Raw genomic sequence first — 18,739 nt, forward strand, 5'->3', positions numbered from 1 at the left:
GTGTAGATAGCGGTATCTATTCAGACTTTTTTCTATTTTAAATTCCTTCATGTATAAAATGTATCATCCTTTTTGCATTTGGAAGTTCTTTATTTTTTAATTTATAGAGACGTGAGTTATTTTTGTATTTTAAAACCCTATATACGTCTTTCGAATTTTTTTATACTCTAAAATCCTGTACATAATAGGGCAGATATAGGTTCTTATTTTGAAATCCTTTTGTACATATAAATTAATATTATTTTTCAATATATGTAACAAGGAGAGATTTTTTTCTATTTCGAGGCCTCACAGATATATTTACAGTTTTTAAAAATTTTTGAAACCCCCCCCATGAATTTTCAGGCAATTTGGGCTGTGACCCCCTTTGGGGGGGGGGGGAGAGGGGGGGGACACGGACCCCCATGACCCCCCATTCCCCACTCACCTGCTCCTCCACGGCATCATCACCCCCGTGGTGATGCTGGGGTGCCCCAAATGACATCATCACCCCTCCAGGCCCCCCAACCCCCCCTTTTTATTCACCCCCCCAAAAAGACACAAAACGAGGGAAACGGCCCCAACCGGCAGCTCGTTACTTTAATAATACCATTTACGTATGTACGCACGCACCCCCGCCAAAAAGGGGGGCTCTGCTAGAAAGATAAAGGAGGGGCGGCCCCCCCAAACGCTTGCAGCCCCCCCCAGCCCCCGTCCCGCAGGCTGCCCGCCGGCCCCTTACCCTCAGCACGCCTAACGACCGGCAGGCAAACCTGGGCTGGGGGTCTCTCCTGAGCACCACGGGACGCTCACAGCGAGGCATCTGAAAAACAAAAATCCCAACTGGCATTTCAGCACGTTAAAAAAACAGCACCGAAGGCAACAGAGGAATTCGGTCAGGATAAGGGAGAGGGTAGCAGTCGAGCTAAAGGAGGGTGCCAGGCAAACGGGTCAGCTCGAAATACAACACGGCCTTTAAAAGCTCGAGCGATTCGAACGCTTAAAATCCACGTGAGGACTAATCGACGCGATTCTGAACACGTCCTTAGCAGAGAAGTAAACGCTCTCGCTGGTGTCGGAAAACGCCTCGTCCCTTCCTTACAGCACCGCTGCCGGGAGATAACCCCGTGAGGCTGCAGGACAAGGGCGCGCCGTAATCAGCATCTACGCTCACGGATCCGCCGCCACAGCTCCAGCCCTTGCGCTGCTGCTGCTGCTGCTGCGCATCTCGCTCGCTTGGCCGATAAAGCTGGAAGTGAAGTGTAAAACTTGGAAGAGTAAAATGAAAAAGAAAGAACAAATCTCAGCAATTCATTTTATGCTAAAAAGGCGTGCGCACACTTACATACGTACAATGAGAAGACTCATACTATAAAAATATTTGATTTTCCTTTTGCGTTAATTGAAATTGCGTAGCTGTGAATTCATACCGTTAAATTATCTACCCCCAAGCTACACAGCTATCGTTTGACCAGGGGTTTTGCGTGTGTGACATGACTAGGAGGGACGCCTGGCCAGCTGCGCCGAGACCGATGCTACCAAACTGCCGGGGAAACGCGCCGTCGAAAGCGAGACAGAAATAAAGTACTTCAGAGCACTCTGCCAAAAGATTGGGAAAAAAACCCGTAACGTTCAGCTGCCTCTCTTTTTAAACGTTTAGAGCAACTACCCAACTGCTTAAGTACACCTAATAAATTATACGCTACAGCTATTTGGCAGTTGCAGTTTAAACAATGCAAGTCAGTTTGGAAATTAGACAATTTTAACTTTCTTTTTAAAATTTCATTTATGATAGAAAAATCAGTGAGATAAGAGATCTCCCATATGGTTTTACTTTTTTTTTGGGGGGGGGGGGGGGGGGGGGGGGGGGCAGGCGGTGGGGAATATCAAATCCCCGGTGCTGCAATACATAAGGCTACCAAAAAGGACTGGCAGGTTTGCTAATGCTGTTGGCTGTACCCAAGCGTGCAGAGGAACGCGTCTTTACGATCTCTCGACCGTTACACCCGAGAACCAAAGATCAGCCATACGTCGACTATTGGAAGATGTGCTGCGCTTGGGTCCTTGCAAGGAAATCGACTTACCCCTTTTTTTTTTCCAGAGAGAGCGAAAAGTCTCGTTGCGGATGACTTCTACTGCCAAGCACGTCATTGCTGAAGATCCATTCTGATGGGAAGTTCGTAAAAGGCAACTCCTTTGAATGAGAAAGATTTCCATTCTGGAAAATCTCTTTCCAACCAAAGTCAAAATTACGCGCTGCAGGTTAAGGAAAAAGGACGCGATAGTAGCAGTAACTCACCAAAAACACATCAGGACTCTCTGTCGCTAGTTACGAGGCTGCTACCGCTTCTCGGGAAAGCCTGGAAAACACACCGAAGCGACGCCGATTTGTCCCGTGTTGTCCACGCCTCTTCTTTGACCTTGATTGCTTTTAGCACAGATGCTAGTATCTCAGTAAGGTTTTCGAGTGCTCCTGTAAGGTATTTTAAACACTGACTGAAAAAGCATAAAGCTTTTATCATGAAAACAAAGCCTGTTTCTCCCGAACATCCGAACTCTTACAAACGGTTCCTTTCCTCTTCTAGTCCAACATTATTTTCACAGCACCCTTTAATAGCAAGCACACAGAAACAGAAGACTCTGCTTTCAGGAAGAGAAAATAGACGAAGGAAAACAAGCCTTGAATAGGTGTACCACGCTCCAGAACAGACCTTTATTTTTAGTATTTGTGTTAAAATATTTCATGTTAAAAAATCAGATAGAAGGAGAGCTGCCACATTCTTCGTGTTAACTGTAAAGTCCACACTACAAGCACCTTAGGAAAAATGCAGACACATATCACAGGCATACCTTGTACTTGCAGACCACTATGGATCCTTTCCATCTGTCTCGTACTTTCACGGCAGTTGACATTCTGCTGAGAGGAAAGGAAAAAAAAAAAAAAAACAAACACAAAAACACGTTTAGCACAAAGCTTCCTTTTCTGTGAAGACTACAACTGAGTGGAGAAGAAAGTATTTGGCATCATCTGTGGTGCAGTTGTTGAGACAGGCCACTAGAGCTTCTGCATGTTTTAGACAACCGTGCCTTTTTTTTTGGCTCATCGGCAGCTTTAGTTTCGCTAGAACTCACCTGCCTAGAGACGCGCAGGTGACAGGCACAGACACCTACGTACGTTTTCTCAAGCCTAAGTAGAGCCGCGATTTCCTCACCCTATACGTCCCAAGTTGAGTATTTTTGTTAAAGAGTACGGCGACCCGTCTGTCCTCGCGAACTCGCTGCAAAAGAGGAATCCTTTTTTCCAGGCCGTTTCTCCAAACAGTCGAGATCTTTGAAAACTGCAGTTGTGCCACCAAACCTGCTCAGGGTCCCTCCCAACCTTCGACCATCATTAGATTTAACAGGCACACGCTCTATTCCGTCTTCCAACAGCAAAAATACATAACGCCCCCAGACCCCTAGCGCAACCCTACGGACGTCCACACACACCTCGCTGTTTTGATGAGGAGCCACTGAGCACCCCTGCGAGCACAGCAGGATCATGCGCAAGACCAGTGTCCTGGTTTCGGCTGGGATAGAGTTAATTGTCTTCCTGGTAACTGGTATAGCGCTGTGTTTTAGATTTAGGACGAGAAAAACGTGGATAACACGCTGATGTTTTAGTTGTGGCTAAGTAGCGCTTACGCCAGTCGGGGACTTTTCAGCTTCTCATGCCCTGCCAGCGAGAAGCTGGGAGGGACCTTAGCCAGGACAGATGACCCAAACCGGCCAAAGGGACAGTCCATACCATATGACGTCGCGCTCAGTACATAAGCTGGGGGAGTTGGCCGGGCGGCGGCGACTGCCGCTCGGGGACCGGCTGGGCATCAGTCGGCGGGCGGTGAGCAATCGCATTGTGCGTCGCTTATTTTGTATATTCTTTTATCGTTATGATTGTTTCCCCTTCCTGTTCTGTCCCATTAAACTGTCTTTACCTCACCCCACGAACTTCACTTTTTTTTCCGATTCTCTCCCCCACCCCACTTTGGGGGCAAGGGGAGCGAGCGAGCAGCTGCGTGGTGTTTAGCTGCCTGCCGGGTTAAACCACAACAACCAGCTTCACCTACTCCGATTTCAGCGAATGCAGCTTCTGAAGCTTTAAACTGAAAACCGTATCTTGACACTTTGCCGCGGCAGAAACGATCCGTGACTAGAACTCTACAAAAACGCAGTAACGCAAATTGCAAACCCACAGCAGCGACAGCTTCAGAAATATTTCTACCGGGAACAAGGGAGAAAAAAAATACAGTTTCATCTCACGCACAGGAAAGCAGCAGGCAGAGAAAAGGGTCGGCATTCGTAGCCCTTACAGAACGCAGGCATTCTCCTTCCATTCCTAAACCCGCCTCTTAGGTCGAAACATCACAACACTACTACGGCAATATCGAGAGCAGGGAACAACAGCCCTGCCGCTGGATGTGCTACTGACTGATGCTATTTACGTAGCAGGACACCTAGACAGAGGGGCACGTTTTTCCACACACAACCCTGAACTTCCTGAAAATTTATGCTTACCAAAACGAGCCATTTGGAACACATTGCCAAACAATGTTTGGCAATAAAACTTTGATGTGTTTGACACACACAAATTTGTGGTAACTCGCTACTTGCTTCCTGCTGTTGTTGTTCTTCCTTCAGAAATTCTACTTGTAGCCAAGTTATTCGCTACCGGTTCAAGCATTTACCTTCCAGGAATTACCAGCACATTTACACAGGCGAGGAACTAAATCGCTCTTCTAAAACTACCCGAGTGAAAATTACAGCCACGAAAGAGGAGTGACAGAGAAGAAAAAGAGAGGTCAGGCAGCAAGAGAGCTCTGCAGGCTGCCACCTGTCAACTTCGCGCTCTTTTTAAAAAAAAAAAACAAACCACAAACCAAAAAATAACACAAACACAAAAAGCCCACAAAAACCAACAACAAAACAAAACCTTGACCTTGTACGTTTTTTTTCTTTTGGAGCTCGTCCCTGTCTCAGCTGATCGTCTCATCAGAGCACGAAGTGCAGATGATCCGTATCCCGATGACATCTGCACGTGATGAACACGTGTTCAGAAATAGTCCAGATCTGTAAGACTGGTGTCATTTGTGTGGTTTTAATAATCATAACTCCGTTTTATTGACCGATGCATTTGCGAGGAAACTAAGTAACTTTTAAACGTAGCCTCTCCTTGGGGAGAAAAATGCGTTAGGAGTGAAAAAAATGATGATTCAGAGCTCCCAACCATGACGGAGCAGCGGGGAAATTAACAAAAGTGAAGGCCAACAGCAGCAACATGAAGCGACATTCGGCTTTAATTCTGATCACGTACTTAAGCGGCTCGCCAAGTCTATACCTCGATCCTATGAATGACTAGCCCTTTTTTGGAAGGACCAACTTTTTCCCTTGGAAGTCCTAGACTGAAGACTCCACTGAACAGAACGTGGATTGAGCCACAGGACAACGTGCCATCAACACTCTAATGAAAAAAAAATCAAGTAAAAATCAAGTTTAAATATCAGTTTCCATCGTGTCTCATTCATTACGTTTCTAGTGGTACCTGGGTGCTCAAAAATTAACTACCCTGACACCACGTAGTACTACAAATTGAGTTATGCCTATAAAAATAGAAGGCTATTTCCAACCTGCCCATAAAATCAGTATGAACAAACAGAAGAGAAACACTTGAACTTAAAGAAGGACACAGGCAGCTCTTAATTTTTCATAGATGAAAGCTCATTCTTTTCCCTGAAAGGAAAACACTCGTAACTACCCAGGGTTAGTTACGCTAACGAGGGTACGTAGGCACGCTCTGTTCACGGCAATTGTTCATCAGCTTTTCTGCACCATCAGCAAATTTGCCTTTTCCCTGGGTTTGACATGGAGCATCTGCAGCGTCCTTGAACGCGCCAATGTTTCTCCCGGCTCCCCCGGCCCCACACGTGCCATTACCTGAGCAGCAAGCGGCGTCAACCACGCAGGATTTTCTTCACGTGACGCAGAAGGTGACGCTGGGAAAAGAGGAGGCACAAAATGAACCTGTTTGTCACACCCAGCCAACGGTGAAAACCCAGGGAAGGATTCTTCCGTGCGGGGCCGGGCTGTGCACCCTGGGAGCTCCAGCCGGCCGGTTTCGCTCCCCTTTGCCGGGTACCGGGGAGACACCGCCGCCTCGTGCTGCCGCCTGCCCCCCGGGGGACCTCGCTTCAGCCCTCGGGAACGGGTCCGGGAGAGACCCTCCACGCAAAGAGAGCGGATCCACGCGTGGCGTGGATTTAATCCCTGAGGGAAGAGGCCGGGCTCCCCGCTGGCAGAAGGACAACTCGCCTCCCTGCCGCTCGGAGCGCCTTGCTGGGGACAGCCCTGCCTGCGCCTGGCTGCTCTTCAGCCGTGCTGGGAGTGCAGTCTGGCCGACGGATGCTCCGGCAAACAGACACTGCAGCGAATCGCAGCTCCTGCTCGTTACAGCTGCTGGTAATTTTGCCTCTGGCTAAGGCATGCCCCAGACAGCGGACACCCTGTCTCGTTCCAGCTCCTGCTTGCGACGGTTCTGGCTAATTGAAGCTCCAGCTCTGCACCGTTGATTTCAGCTCCTTCTCCTTACAAGCTCCAGCTATTTGCAACAGCCTGGGCTTTTGACAAGGTCGTAAACCAATCGCTGTCAAAACTTGACCATTAGGATAAAATATCATAGTTGTACATTGTATAAATACCAATTAGTTTGTACGACTAATTAGTTAATAACTATTCGAAGCAGTCGACAAGCAAGAGCTGGACTCGAAGAGGGCGTGCGGGGTCTGAAAAGCAGAGACCACCTCTTCCCCCCAGAGACCACCGCAGACGTTGAGTTGGGCCTGGTGCATGCCGGCCTCCCGCACTTCGAGGTCCAGCAGGACCAGACCCCCACCCCCGGGGAGGGTCCACGCACCCTGCCCACCCCCTGCTTTCCCCTGCAGCCCCAATGCCCTCCCACCCCCCCGCACAAACGGCCAAACCGGCTTTTGCTTTGGGCCCCCAAACCAGCTCACTTGGCGCCCATTTCTGAGCCCAAAAACCCAGCTGCTGCACCTGTTCTCAAGGCCCAAAGATGCCCCGGGGGAGGGCAAGCGCTTGTGTGATGCTTCGGGCAGAAACAGGGCTGAAAGGTCCGATCCCGGTGCCGGGGGAGCAGAGGCGAGCTGGCTGGGACCAGCTTTTGCTCCTGGAACAACCCCAAGTCCCTGCTCCGAGGTCTTCCCCTTGGGGCCCTGGGGTGGACCTGTCCCTCCCCTTCAAATGCTCCAGCAGTTTCGGGGGCAGAAGGCCGTTTCTAAGCCCTCTCTCCAGCAGCTCCTCCCTCGACTCGGCCCGTGAAGCCCCCAGGCTCGAGCACCTCGCTGGGGCGGGCGGCCTCCATTGCCTACAGGCTGCCCGTCTGCCTGCAGGGAGGGCTGGGGGGTCCCCGGCCCCACGGGGCGACAGTGGGAACTCGCAGGGAGGGTCTGTTTGCACACAGCGCCCCCCCCCCGCCCCCCCGCCCCGGCCCCACTGCGCGGCCCCCCTAGGGCACACAGCCCTCCCCCCCCCGCCCCTCCCCCGCCTGGAGCCCCCCCAGCCCCCGTCCCCGAAGCCTGCAGGACCGCCGCCCCCCCGCCACAGCCCCACTCCTCGGCTCCCCGGCCCCGCGGCCCCTCACACTCACGCTGCGCCGCCGCCTGGGTGCAGAGCCCGCCGCGCGCCCCGTTGAAATACCGTCCGCAGCCAATCAGCGCGCGGCTCCACCGCACCGCCCGCGCGGGGCACGCCGGGAGTTGTAGTCCCCGCCCCGGGACCGCGCATGCGCACGGCGCCTCGTGCAGCCCGGCTGGCTGCACATCGACACCCGTACAATGGAGGTGATCGTGCACGGACCCTGGTGCAACCCTTGTGCCCCCCCATGCTCGCAGCCCCTCCCCGGTGTTTGCAAGTGCCTCCCAGCCCCAGGACCCCCGGTGCTCACAGCACCCGACCACACCATTTTCCAGCCCCGTGGGAGCCCCAAGCCCCACTCTCAAGCCCCGCCAGGACCCACAGCCCCACTCCCCAGCTCCTTGGGGGACTGCAGCCCCCACCCCCCGCCCCACTCCCCAGCCCCCCTAGGACACACAGCCCCACTCCTCAGCGCATCTAGGGCGCACAGCCCCCCCCAGCCCCCCTCCCCGGCCCCCTCCGGGACGCACAGCCCCCCCCAGCCGCCCTCCCCGGCCCCCTCCGGGACGCACAGCCCCCCCCAGCCGCCCTCCCCGGCCCCCTCCGGGACGCACAGCCCCCCCCAGCTCCACTCCCCGGCCCCCCCGGGACGCACAGCCCCCCTCCTCAGCCCCCCCAGGAGTCCGCAGCCTCCCCCCAGTCCCCCTCCCCGGAGCCTGCAGGTCTCCCCTCAGCCCGCCGTGCCCGCGGCACCTCAGACTGCCGCCGCCGCCGCCGCCGCCGCCGCCGCCGCCGCCGCCGCCGCCGCCGCCGCCGCCGCCGCCGCCGCCGCCGCCGCCGCCGCCGCCGCCGCCGCCGCCGCCGCCGCCGCCGCCGCCGCCTGGGTGCAGAGCCCGCCGCGCGCCCCGTTGAAATATCCTCCGCAGCCAATCAGCGCGCGGCTCCTCCGGGCCGCCCGCGGGGGGCACGCCGGGAGTTGTAGTCCCCGCCCCGGAAGTGCGCATGCGCACGGCGCCTCGTGCAGTGCGGGTGCCTGCGCAGGGACCCCCCTGCAACGGTGGTGATTGTGCAGGGACCTTTGCGCAACGGGGGGTCGGTGTGTGGAGACCCCCATGCAATGGGGGGGGCAGTGCAGGAAGACCCTTATGCAATTGGTTGGTGTGCAGGGGACCCTCGTGCAATGGCGGGCAGGTGCACGGGGACCCTTGTGCGATGGTGGCGATTGTGCAGGACCCTCGTGTGACAGTGGTGGTTAGTTTTCTCGGCAGTACCCTTGGGTTCGGGAGCAAAACAGCCGGTGCCTGAAACCACTGGGGTGTTTTGACTGCTGCTGAGCAGCCTCGAGGCCGCCTCCGGTTCCCACATGGCTCCCATGGTGTGCGTGGACCCTCCTGCAACGGGTGCAGGTGTGCAAGGAGGGTGATCCGGGGTAGGGGTCCCTCTCTGGAGGCACCCAGCTCGAGCTGGCACCTAAGAACTAATCAAGGAGTAATGAGGAACCTTCTCTTGCACCTGACGTTAACCAGCAGGATCCCAGGGTCAGATCCTGTTACGGTGATTGGACCCTGGGGAGGTGGCAGAGGGTGCCCTGGACAGGTTGGGGGGGTTCCCTGGGGAGGAGGGGAGCCCCCACCCCCCTGACTGTGGGCACTCCCCCCAAGGAGCAGAGCATGGTGCAAGACTTTAGGGGGGATGAGGGCCAGCAGGACCCCGAGATGGCGGTGCCGGCTCTTCCCAGTGTCTCCCCAGGCACCTGCCGTGCTGGGGAGGGGGGGTGTCTCAGGCCTAGGGGTGACCATGGCGATGGGGGGGGGGCCTCAGGATGGGGCAGGGGGGCAATCCTGGGGTCCGGGAGGGACCCTGGGAGTGGGGTAGGTAGGGGGACATTGGGGGACAGAGGTGTTTCTCGGGAGATTGAGGACACCATGTGGGGGGTTGAGACTGGGAGGGATGACCCTGGGGAGGTGGGGGGCACGGCAGGGAGAAGGGATCCCACCCCCCACACCTGCAGCCACCCCCAGGGGCAGCTGGGACCCCGACCCACTGGGGGACCAGGATGGGAATGATGGGGACTCACTCATGGATACTGCACAGGTAATAAAATAGTTCATGCTGCACGCTGTTGTAGGGTCTCTGGGGTGCCCTGGGCCCTGGGCGCCGAGTCCCCATGACAGCCAGCCCTTCCCGGGGGTCCCCAGGCTGCCGGGCTCCTCTGGCCCCAGCCGGCGGGAGCTGTGTCCTCCCAGCCGCTGGCCACGCAATGGCAGCACCGACCCACGGCCACGCGGAGACAGGGCTGGGGACAGGGCCGGGGTTGCCTGCGCTCCACCTGGGTCTGCAGGGCTCGGGCAGGGGGGACCCGGCATCCTGCAGCTCCGCTCCCACCCTGGGGACCCCAAACACCCCCGGGGGTGCGTCGCTGTCCCTGTCGCTGGTGGCAACCGGCATGGGGGGAAGGTGACAGTGAGGGTCCCCGCCAGTGGCCCGGAGCTCGTCACCACTGGGGGGACAGGGGACAAGCAGGGCCAGCACCAAGGAGCGACGGCAGCACAGCCCACTCTCTGGGGGTCCCCGCCCCCTGTCCCCAGGGGTCCCCTCCGTCCCCGTGTTTTATTGGGGGAACACAGAGCCCAACGACCAGCCGCAGGGACAGGGGACGGGGAGCTGCCCCAGGGATGGGGACAGCACTGGGACACGCCGACACTCTTGGGGGTGCTGGCATGCGGGGGGGGGGGCACCCTAATCGTTGCCGCCCGGGATGACGAATGCACCGGGATGAGGGAGGCACCGGGATGGGGACGGCGCATGGAGGGGCCACAGCCGGCGCGCGAGCGCCGGGCTGCAGGACCACGCTTCGGCTTCGGGGCGGCAGCAGCGAAGGCGGCGGCGGCGGCGCTGCTGCGCACCTGAGCGGTGCCGGCGCTGCAGTACCGCGATTCGGCCACGAGGCGGCAGCAGCAGCGAGCAGCCGCCGGGCGGCTCGTGCCCGGGGGCGGCACCAGCGGTGCAGTTCCGCGCTTTGGGCGCCCAGCGGTCGCCGGCATCGCGCACGTGGGGCGGCAGCGGCGTTTCCTTACCGGGACGAACCAACGAACGCGGCGGCATCACCCCGCAGGCACCACAATACGGCATTGCCGTTACCGGCGGACGGCAGCGCGGAGAAAGGGGGCGCCACCGCGCATGCGCGGCTCCAGGGCTGCAGTACCGAATTCTGGTCGCTCGGTGGCAGCAGCGAGCCAAGAAAAGCGCGCCTCCGCGCATGCGCGGCTCCCGAGCTGCAGTACCGAATTCTGGTCGCTCGGTGGCAGCAGCGAGCAAAGAAAAAGCGTGCCACCGCGCATGGGCGGCTCAAGGGCTGCAGTACCCAATTCTGGTCGCTCGGTGGCAGCAGCGAGCCAAGAAAAGCGCGCCACTGCGCATGCGCGGCTCAAGAGCTGCAGTACCCCATTCCGGCCGCCGGGTGCCACCGTCGCCTCACCGGCCCTTTCCCCTTCTCTCCGCCCAGTTCGTACCATCGAAAGACCGTAACTGCCTACTGGCGGTACTGGGCTTAGATTTCCCTGCCCTTTTCCCACTCGCGGCCCGGGCACTAATCTTCATCGCCTCTGTACCAAAAAGCACCCGGTGGCTCCAGCATTTCAGTCCTTTCCCTTTGGCCGCTTTACAAGGCCCGTGGTTGTTTCTGCCCGTGCCCCCCAGCCCATTACCCGGGGAGGAGAAGCAGCGCGGGGAACCTGTGGAACAGGTTTCTTTCTAACCCGGAGGAAGCCCCAGGGATCGCTGTCTCGGTCTGCAGGTGGCATCGGGCTTGTGGGAGTGACAGCAGCGACTCAACGGATGCTGGAGAGAGATTTAAAAAAAATAAGGCCACACGGGTGACACCCTGAGAGCAGAGGAGGGGCAGCTATGTCCATCAGGAAACCGCGCTTCTGAGCAGACCCGGTGCCAGTGGCTGACCTGCAAACGAGCGATACGCTGGTGGTCCTGGGCCTTTGTTGCGGTGTTTGCACCTTTCCTCGCCTCTGTGCTATCAGCACTTTGCTCTCCTCATCCTGCACACACGCAGGGCTTGCCACTTGGAGGAGAGACACTGCACGACGTCACTTACCACCCTGCCCTCCAGCGTGCAAAGGAATTAGAAATGAAGCAGGGAAAGCCAAGAGGCCTGCTGGTGTATTAGGCGTCCTCAGCAGTTGACCGTAGAGCCCGGCAGGTTCCATCCTTGCTCTGTACAGGGCGCGTAGCTCTGCCCTCCTTGCCGCTCCTGCCAGCAAGCGTCACAGTTGCACTTTGCTGCCTGCAACACGCAGCACTTAGTGGGCTGGAGGGGCTGTTCTGCCAACGTGACAGGTGAGCAGCTCGGTTCCTTTAGCTGCCTAATTTGCCTCCTTGAAACAATCACTTCAACACTTGGTTTCTTTATTTTAGACCCCTCTGCATATCTCCTGGCCCGCGAGCCATTTTCAGCTAGCAACACAGCTAAGTACGGTGCTGGTAGAAACCCAGCTGCCACCTCGCTCCGATGTCAAAAGGCTTTTGTAGCTTGAACCCCCGATTGTTTTGCCATCGAGACTGCAAGGCGAGGAATACGCCTCTACTTGAACAAGCAAGACCCCTGCCAAATAGCTGAGCTGTGCACAGTGATAGGTGGCTGCCTGTGACCGACACCTTTTTCTGCTAAAACCAGAGCACGCTTCCCTTGTGAAGAGCCATCGGCAGTACAGAACGGACCTGAGCTCTCCTTGCACCGGCTCCCCAGAGAACGGCGTCTTACTTCGACTGAAGCGTGCAGCAGCCTGTCGTCATCCCAGCCCCTCGCCCTCGAGCAAGCGGCTGCCTGTAGCAGCGGCAGAACCGCTGCTGCGCAGAGGGGAAAGGAATGGCTTGGTGCCAAGCTCTGCGGGCTGCCTGCGTCCCGTGCAGAGCCGACGCTAACAGCGTCGGGGCGAAGCTAACAGCCTGAGAAGGAGTCACAGGGTGCTGCAGCTCCTGCCACAACCATCCTTCCCAGACTGCTGATGGAGCACAAGGCACTTGAAAGCAGCAGGAAAGAACAAGGAGGGCCTCGTAAGATGGCAGGAATAACACGGAGAGCCTAAAGCGTTTAGCCAGGCAGGGCTTGCAACTCACCTTGTGCCGTGGTTGAATCCCAGCTGGCAACTCAGCACCACACAACCGCTCACTCGCTGCCCCCCTCAGTGGGAGGGGGGAGAGAATTGGAAGGGCAAAAGTGAAAAAACTCCACTTGTAAGGAAAAGGGGGGAAAACAAAAACCCCAAACAACAGAGAGAAAAACCCCAGACAGACAAGCGGTACAAATGAAAACAACGGCTCGCTGCCAACCGACCGATGCCCAGCCAGCCGCAGCCCAGCAGCGGCCCCCCCGCCAACCTCCCCCGACTTGCGGAAAACAGACTCCACAATCTGTGAGATTGTAAAGTAGGTATGTTTATTCAGCGCTGGGCGGCACGGGGGGTAACCCCACCAAAGTCGTGCGCGCCTCAACACGGTACTTGCCAGAAATATATACAGCGAAATGTTGCATATAGATAATACGCCTATACATATGCATGACCTATCCCCGCTTTGTATTAAAATAAGCTTCAAGACGTTATTTCCATGAGCCCCTCCTATCTACGCTTGCGCATTGCCTCCTGGTGGTGGTCGTCGGGGGTCGTGGGGATGAAGGTTAGTGGTTCCTCTTCGTCACCGCTAATAACCCCCGTCTTTGCGCAGACTCAGTTGTTCCTTGGCCTTTACCCAAATCACAGGGTTGGTTTCAACTGGCTTCGAACAAACTCCTGGCTCTTATCAGGAACTGTTGTTGCGATTCGTCCGCTGAGCCTTACAAAAATGTTGCAACTAATGTACTAAGTCATTTCGCCCATAGTTTCAATTCTTTAATCACTCATCCCTTCTCGTTCACCCTTTCATTCCCCCCTTTTCTGAAGAGTTAGTAAATTCTTTTACTATGTTCGGTTTAACATAATGTTTCTTTATCTAGTGTCTTTTCAAAATATTTATTGGACTCAAGTCTACGTCGTAGTTGATTTTTCTTCCATTCACTGTAAGAGTCTCCTGTGTTTTTGAAACACCACAGACTACATCGAACTGTAATACAGAGAGCTATAAACATAACAATAATAATTATTATTATAATAAACAGTTGTCTAAGCCATGTTAAATTCGGTAACCAAGAGGTAAGTTTCTCCCATAGTTCCTGAAGGCCCCAAGATGTATCATCTCTAGTTACTTCATGGAAAAGTTTAGCTTGCTTCCAAATTTGAGATAGGTCCTTTTCCACTTGTCGCTCAGCTCACGATTAATATATGTACAACATCGCTCTCCTATAACCGTACACAACCCTCCTTGCTGAGCGAACAACATATCCAAACCCAACCTATTTTGGAGAGCTACCTTACTCAGGGAGGAAACCTCTTCCTGGAGGGCTTTGATAGCTTCAGCGGTGCTATTACTTAAAATTTCTAGAGCGGCCGATATATTTACTAAAGCCTTCTCTAATTCACTTACTCCTAACCAGGGGAGAAACCACCTAGCAAAACTATGGAATCCAGTATTTCTTTCTATTAATGGATTAGCATTCCGTTTTCCTCTAAATTGTTTCATATAGGTTCGTAACAGTCCATTTGATCCCACCCAATCTGTAAGGTTTCGTTTAGTTTCAATATCTGGTATTATAGTTCCCATAGCACATTTACCTGCCCATCCCAGAGGCAATACTTTATATCCCTTGGATCCACAAATCCAGTACCGCCCTCGTCCAACTGGGGTGGGCCAGCCTTTGGGAGTAGTATTACTTCTTCGTCTAGTTTGTTTGCTAGCCCACATATTTGCACTTCCATAACTAATATACGAGGTGCAATTGGGATAATCTCCTATTTCAAATTTTCGCACCCTTTACTCGTGCGATTACCCCTATATTGCTCTCCATTCCTGTAATATTCTCTATTCGGCACCTCTGAACACAAGGCACTCCTTGGGTACGGTTCCACAAGGAGCTTAAATCAATCATCCAGTTTAGACTCTCTTGTCCAACATCTATGTATTCTTTAAGGGACATGTTCTGAAACGCCTTGGTTATTCTAGAATCATTTGAGAAAATTGTGGCAATTACGGGATGACCACTACCTAGACTCTTTGGCAGGTGTGAACACATCCAGCAATTAGTCCAATTCATAACTCCAGCGATTTTATTATGGAGCTGTAAAAAGGTATTACTTTCCCACGTATAAACTGTTCTTGCCCATAGTCCTATTATACCTACGATGAATACCCATGAATACCCATTTTTCGTTGAAAGCGTAATTTTAGGGGCCCAGCTGGCGTTGATTTCCATAGTGACCGAGGGGCCTTTTTCACTCTGGTATGATGGATCCAGGCGCTCTGTTCTTCAATCTTGATTGCCGTGAAGGAGGTAAGGAGTACCTGGAATGGTCCTTCCCACTGTGGCTCCAAAGTCTTTTCTGTAAGAGACTTTATATACACATAGTCCCCAGGTTGTATGTTATGTACAGGCCCATCCAAACCCCTACTTCGAGTCCCAACCACATGCTTCTCAATTTTACTGAGTTGTTTGCCTAATGCCACCATATAGGAGGTCATGATTTCATCCCCAACTTGTGTAGACATCCCTTTCTGTATTCTACAGGGTCGTCCATACAAGATTTCAAAAGGGCTCAGTCCTTCTCTTGCTCTTGGCCTAGTTCGTATGCGCAAAAGAGCCAAAGGAAGAGACTGAGGCCAGGCCAAGTTAGTTTCCTGTCCCAATTTCACGATCTGCTGTTTGATTAAGTGGTTCATTTTTTCTACTTGGCCACTTGACTGAGGGCGATATGGGGTATGAAGCTGCCAATCTATGCCCAAATGGCGGCTAATTTGTTGTACTACTTTTGAGATGAAATGTGGTCCTCTGTCAGAAGATATGGTTGCTGGAACCCCAAAACGTGGTATTATTTCTTGTATTAATGTTCTAGTTACCTCCCGAGCCTTGGCTGTTCTGGTAGGGAATGCCTCTGGCCAACCTGAAAAGGTATCAGTCAACACCAATAAATATCGATACCCCCCTTTTCTTGGGAGTTCTGAAAAGTCGATCTGCCATTGTTGTCCAGGCCCGTTGCCTTTCCCAATTTGGCCCATTTCTGGTTTGGGGGTATTCTTGGGATTAATCTGGAGGCAAAGATCGCACTGTTGAGTTACTTGTCTCACAGTGGTGTATAGACTTCTGGCTACGATCTCTCTAATTAGATGTTTATATAAGGCTTCTGCCCCCCAATGTCTCTTCTTATGTTCCTCCCTTATCAGAGACCATGTTAGATAGGAGGGAATGATTAGTTTCCCTTGTGGGGTGAGAGCCCACCCCTCTTTATTATATGTCCCTTCTAAATCTGTAATAAGCTTTTGATCTTCTTTTGTATATTCTGGCTTACCTTCTAGGGAGATTCGCCTGTCAGGGACTAAAGCTCCTTCTGTTTTCACCTTTGCTTTGGCTGCCTGTTTTGCCTCTCTGTCCGCCAGCTCATTTCCTCTTTCCAACTCCGAATTCACCTTCTGGTGCGCTTTAATGTGCATGATCGCCACTTTCTCAGGGAGTTGGACTGCCTCCAACAGTTTCAGGATCTCCTCTGCATGTTTGATGTTCTTACCCTGTGTGTTCAGTAATGCTCTCTCCTTCCAGATTGCTCCATGCGCATGTACAACTCCAAAGGCATACTTCGAGTCTGTATAGATATTCGCAGCTTTGCCTCGGGCCAATTCCAAGGCGCGAGTTAGAGCAATTATTTCTGCCTTCTGTGCAGAGGTAATCATGGGCAAAGGCCTTGACTCTATTACTTCCTGACTGGTGGTAATGGCATATCCGGCATGTCTTTTACCACTTAGGACATAGCTGCTTCCATCCGTGAACCAATTTTCCGTGTTTTCCATAGGACTGTCTCTCAGGTCCGAACGGCTCGAATATGTTGCTTCTATGGTTTCCAGACAGTCATGATGCACTGGTTCTCCTGTGTTTTTACTGAGGAAAGAGGCTGGATTGACAATGTTAGTGACTACAATCTCCACATCATCTTGTTCTACCATTATAGCCTGGTATTTCAAGAATCTTTGTGGGGAAAGCCAGTGTCCACCTTTCGCTTCTAGTACTGCAGATACTGTATGGGACACCAACACAGTCATTTTCTGGCCCAGGGTGAATTTTCGGGCTTCCTGGATGTTTAGTACTACGGCCGCGATCGCTCGCAAGCATCCAGGCCAACCCTTTGCAGTTGCATCCAATTGTTTGGAAAGGTAAGCAACTGCTTGTCGATATGGGCCCAGATCTTGAGCTAATATGCCTAGGGCAATCCCCTGCTTCTCGTGGGAAAAAAGGAAAAATGGCTTACTTGCATCTGGGAGTCCCAAGGCTGGGGCCGACATCAGGGCCTTTTTTAGCAGCTCAAAGGCCCGTATGGTCTCTTCGTTCCATTTAAGGGGTTTCTGCTCAGTGGTCGTTAGTGCATACAGGGGTTTAACAAGCAGTCCATAGTTGTAGATCCACAGTCGGCACCACCCAGTCATCTCCAGGAAAGTTCGTAACTCCTTCACCGTTTGCGGTCTCGGAGTTTGGCATATTATTTCTTTTCGGGCCTGTCCCAAAGTCCTTTGTCCAGCACTGATTTCATAGCCCAAATAAATCACCTTGCGCTGTATTACTTGGGCTTTCTTCTTAGACACCCGGTACCCTTGGAGCCCCAAGAAATTTAATAGACTCACCGTCCAGGTGATACAATCATTCTCTGTTTCGGTGGCAATCAGGATACCATCCACGTATTGTAGCAGTTTTCCCTTTTCAGACGGGATTTCCCATTATTCCAAGTCCTTTGCAAGCTGATTGCCAAAAATCGTAGGGCTATTTTTAAATCCTTGTGGCAACACCGTCCAGGTGAGTTGAGTCTTGCGACCGGTTTTGGGGTTTTCCCATTCGAATGCAAATATTTTCTGGCTGGCTTTATGGAGAGGGAGGCAAAAGAAGGCATCCTTCAGGTCTAAAACAGTAAACCAAGTTAGCTCAGGCGTTAATACAGTTAACAGAGTATACGGATTAGCCGCTACGGGGTAGAGATCCTCAGTTATCTTATTTATAGCCCGTAGGTCCTGGACCACCCGATATGACCCGTCGGGTTTACGGACAGGTAGTATGGGAGTGTTAAAGTCGGATTCGCATTCCTTTAATAATCCCAGTTGCAAAAATTTTTCTATTATTGGCTGAATTCCCTCCCTGTCCTCCTTCCTTAGGGGATATTGTTTGATTCTTACCGGCTGTCGTCCGTCTTTGAGCTTAACCTCAACAGGTGAAGCATTCTTTGCTTTCCCGGGCACATCGGTGGCCCATACCCCGGGATATACCTGGTTCATGATTTCTTCGCTGATTTTTCCTTCTGTAGGAACACTAGTTAGGGATAAACTCATTATTTGGATATACTGCTGGTCATTTACCTCCAGAGTAATTTCTCCCTTTTCAAATTTAATTATTGCACCCAATTGTTCCAATAAATCCCTCCCCAGAAGTGCTTTTGGGGAGTTAGGCATGTACAGAAATGTGTGGATGCCCCATTGTTTTCCCAGTTTATATCTCAGAGGTTCACAAAAATATGCCTTTTCACTTTGGCCAGTTGCCCCTTTTACCATGATACAGTCACTTCCCAGGGGCATCAAGGCTTGATTCAAAACCGAATACGTTGCCCCCGTGTCAACCAGAAATTCCACTTTCTTTTGCTCCTTCCCTAGCTGCATTATAACCAGTGGATCCGCTAGGGTAGATTCCCCCGGTTCCCATCAGTCCTTTTTCACATGGGCCACTATCCTCCTCTTCTGATTATTCCACTCCTTTTCCTTCCTTCTCCATTTCTCCGGACATTCATTCTTCCAATGACCAATTCTTTTGCAAAATGCACACTGATCTTTGCCTAGCCGCCTAGGTATCCTTTCTTCCTCTTCCCTAACAGCCGCTATTATTCTCCTCTGCCCTTGCCTATAACCCTCCTCTCTATTGCTAAACACTCTCCACGCTTCATCCAAC

The 18,739-nt window shown here is 53.2% G+C and overlaps 1 long non-coding RNA gene across 1 annotated transcript; it reads right to left on the reverse strand.

Moving 5' to 3' along the window:
- Positions 1-2,132: 2,132 nt before the first annotated feature.
- LOC142093158 (uncharacterized) lies at positions 2,133-12,512 on the reverse strand. The gene is made up of 7 exons (XR_012677305.1): positions 12,397-12,512; positions 11,373-11,505; positions 5,950-6,008; positions 4,962-5,476; positions 2,830-2,896; positions 2,279-2,471; positions 2,133-2,173 (listed from the first exon to the last, which is right to left on the reverse strand). It is a non-coding gene; the product is annotated as an uncharacterized LOC142093158 (long non-coding RNA).
- Between the last annotated feature and the right edge of the window lie 6,227 nt (positions 12,513-18,739).

The sequence above is a fragment of the Calonectris borealis genome, chromosome 26 (genome assembly GCF_964195595.1).
Source record: "Calonectris borealis chromosome 26, bCalBor7.hap1.2, whole genome shotgun sequence".
Lineage (NCBI taxonomy): Eukaryota > Metazoa > Chordata > Aves > Procellariiformes > Procellariidae > Calonectris > Calonectris borealis.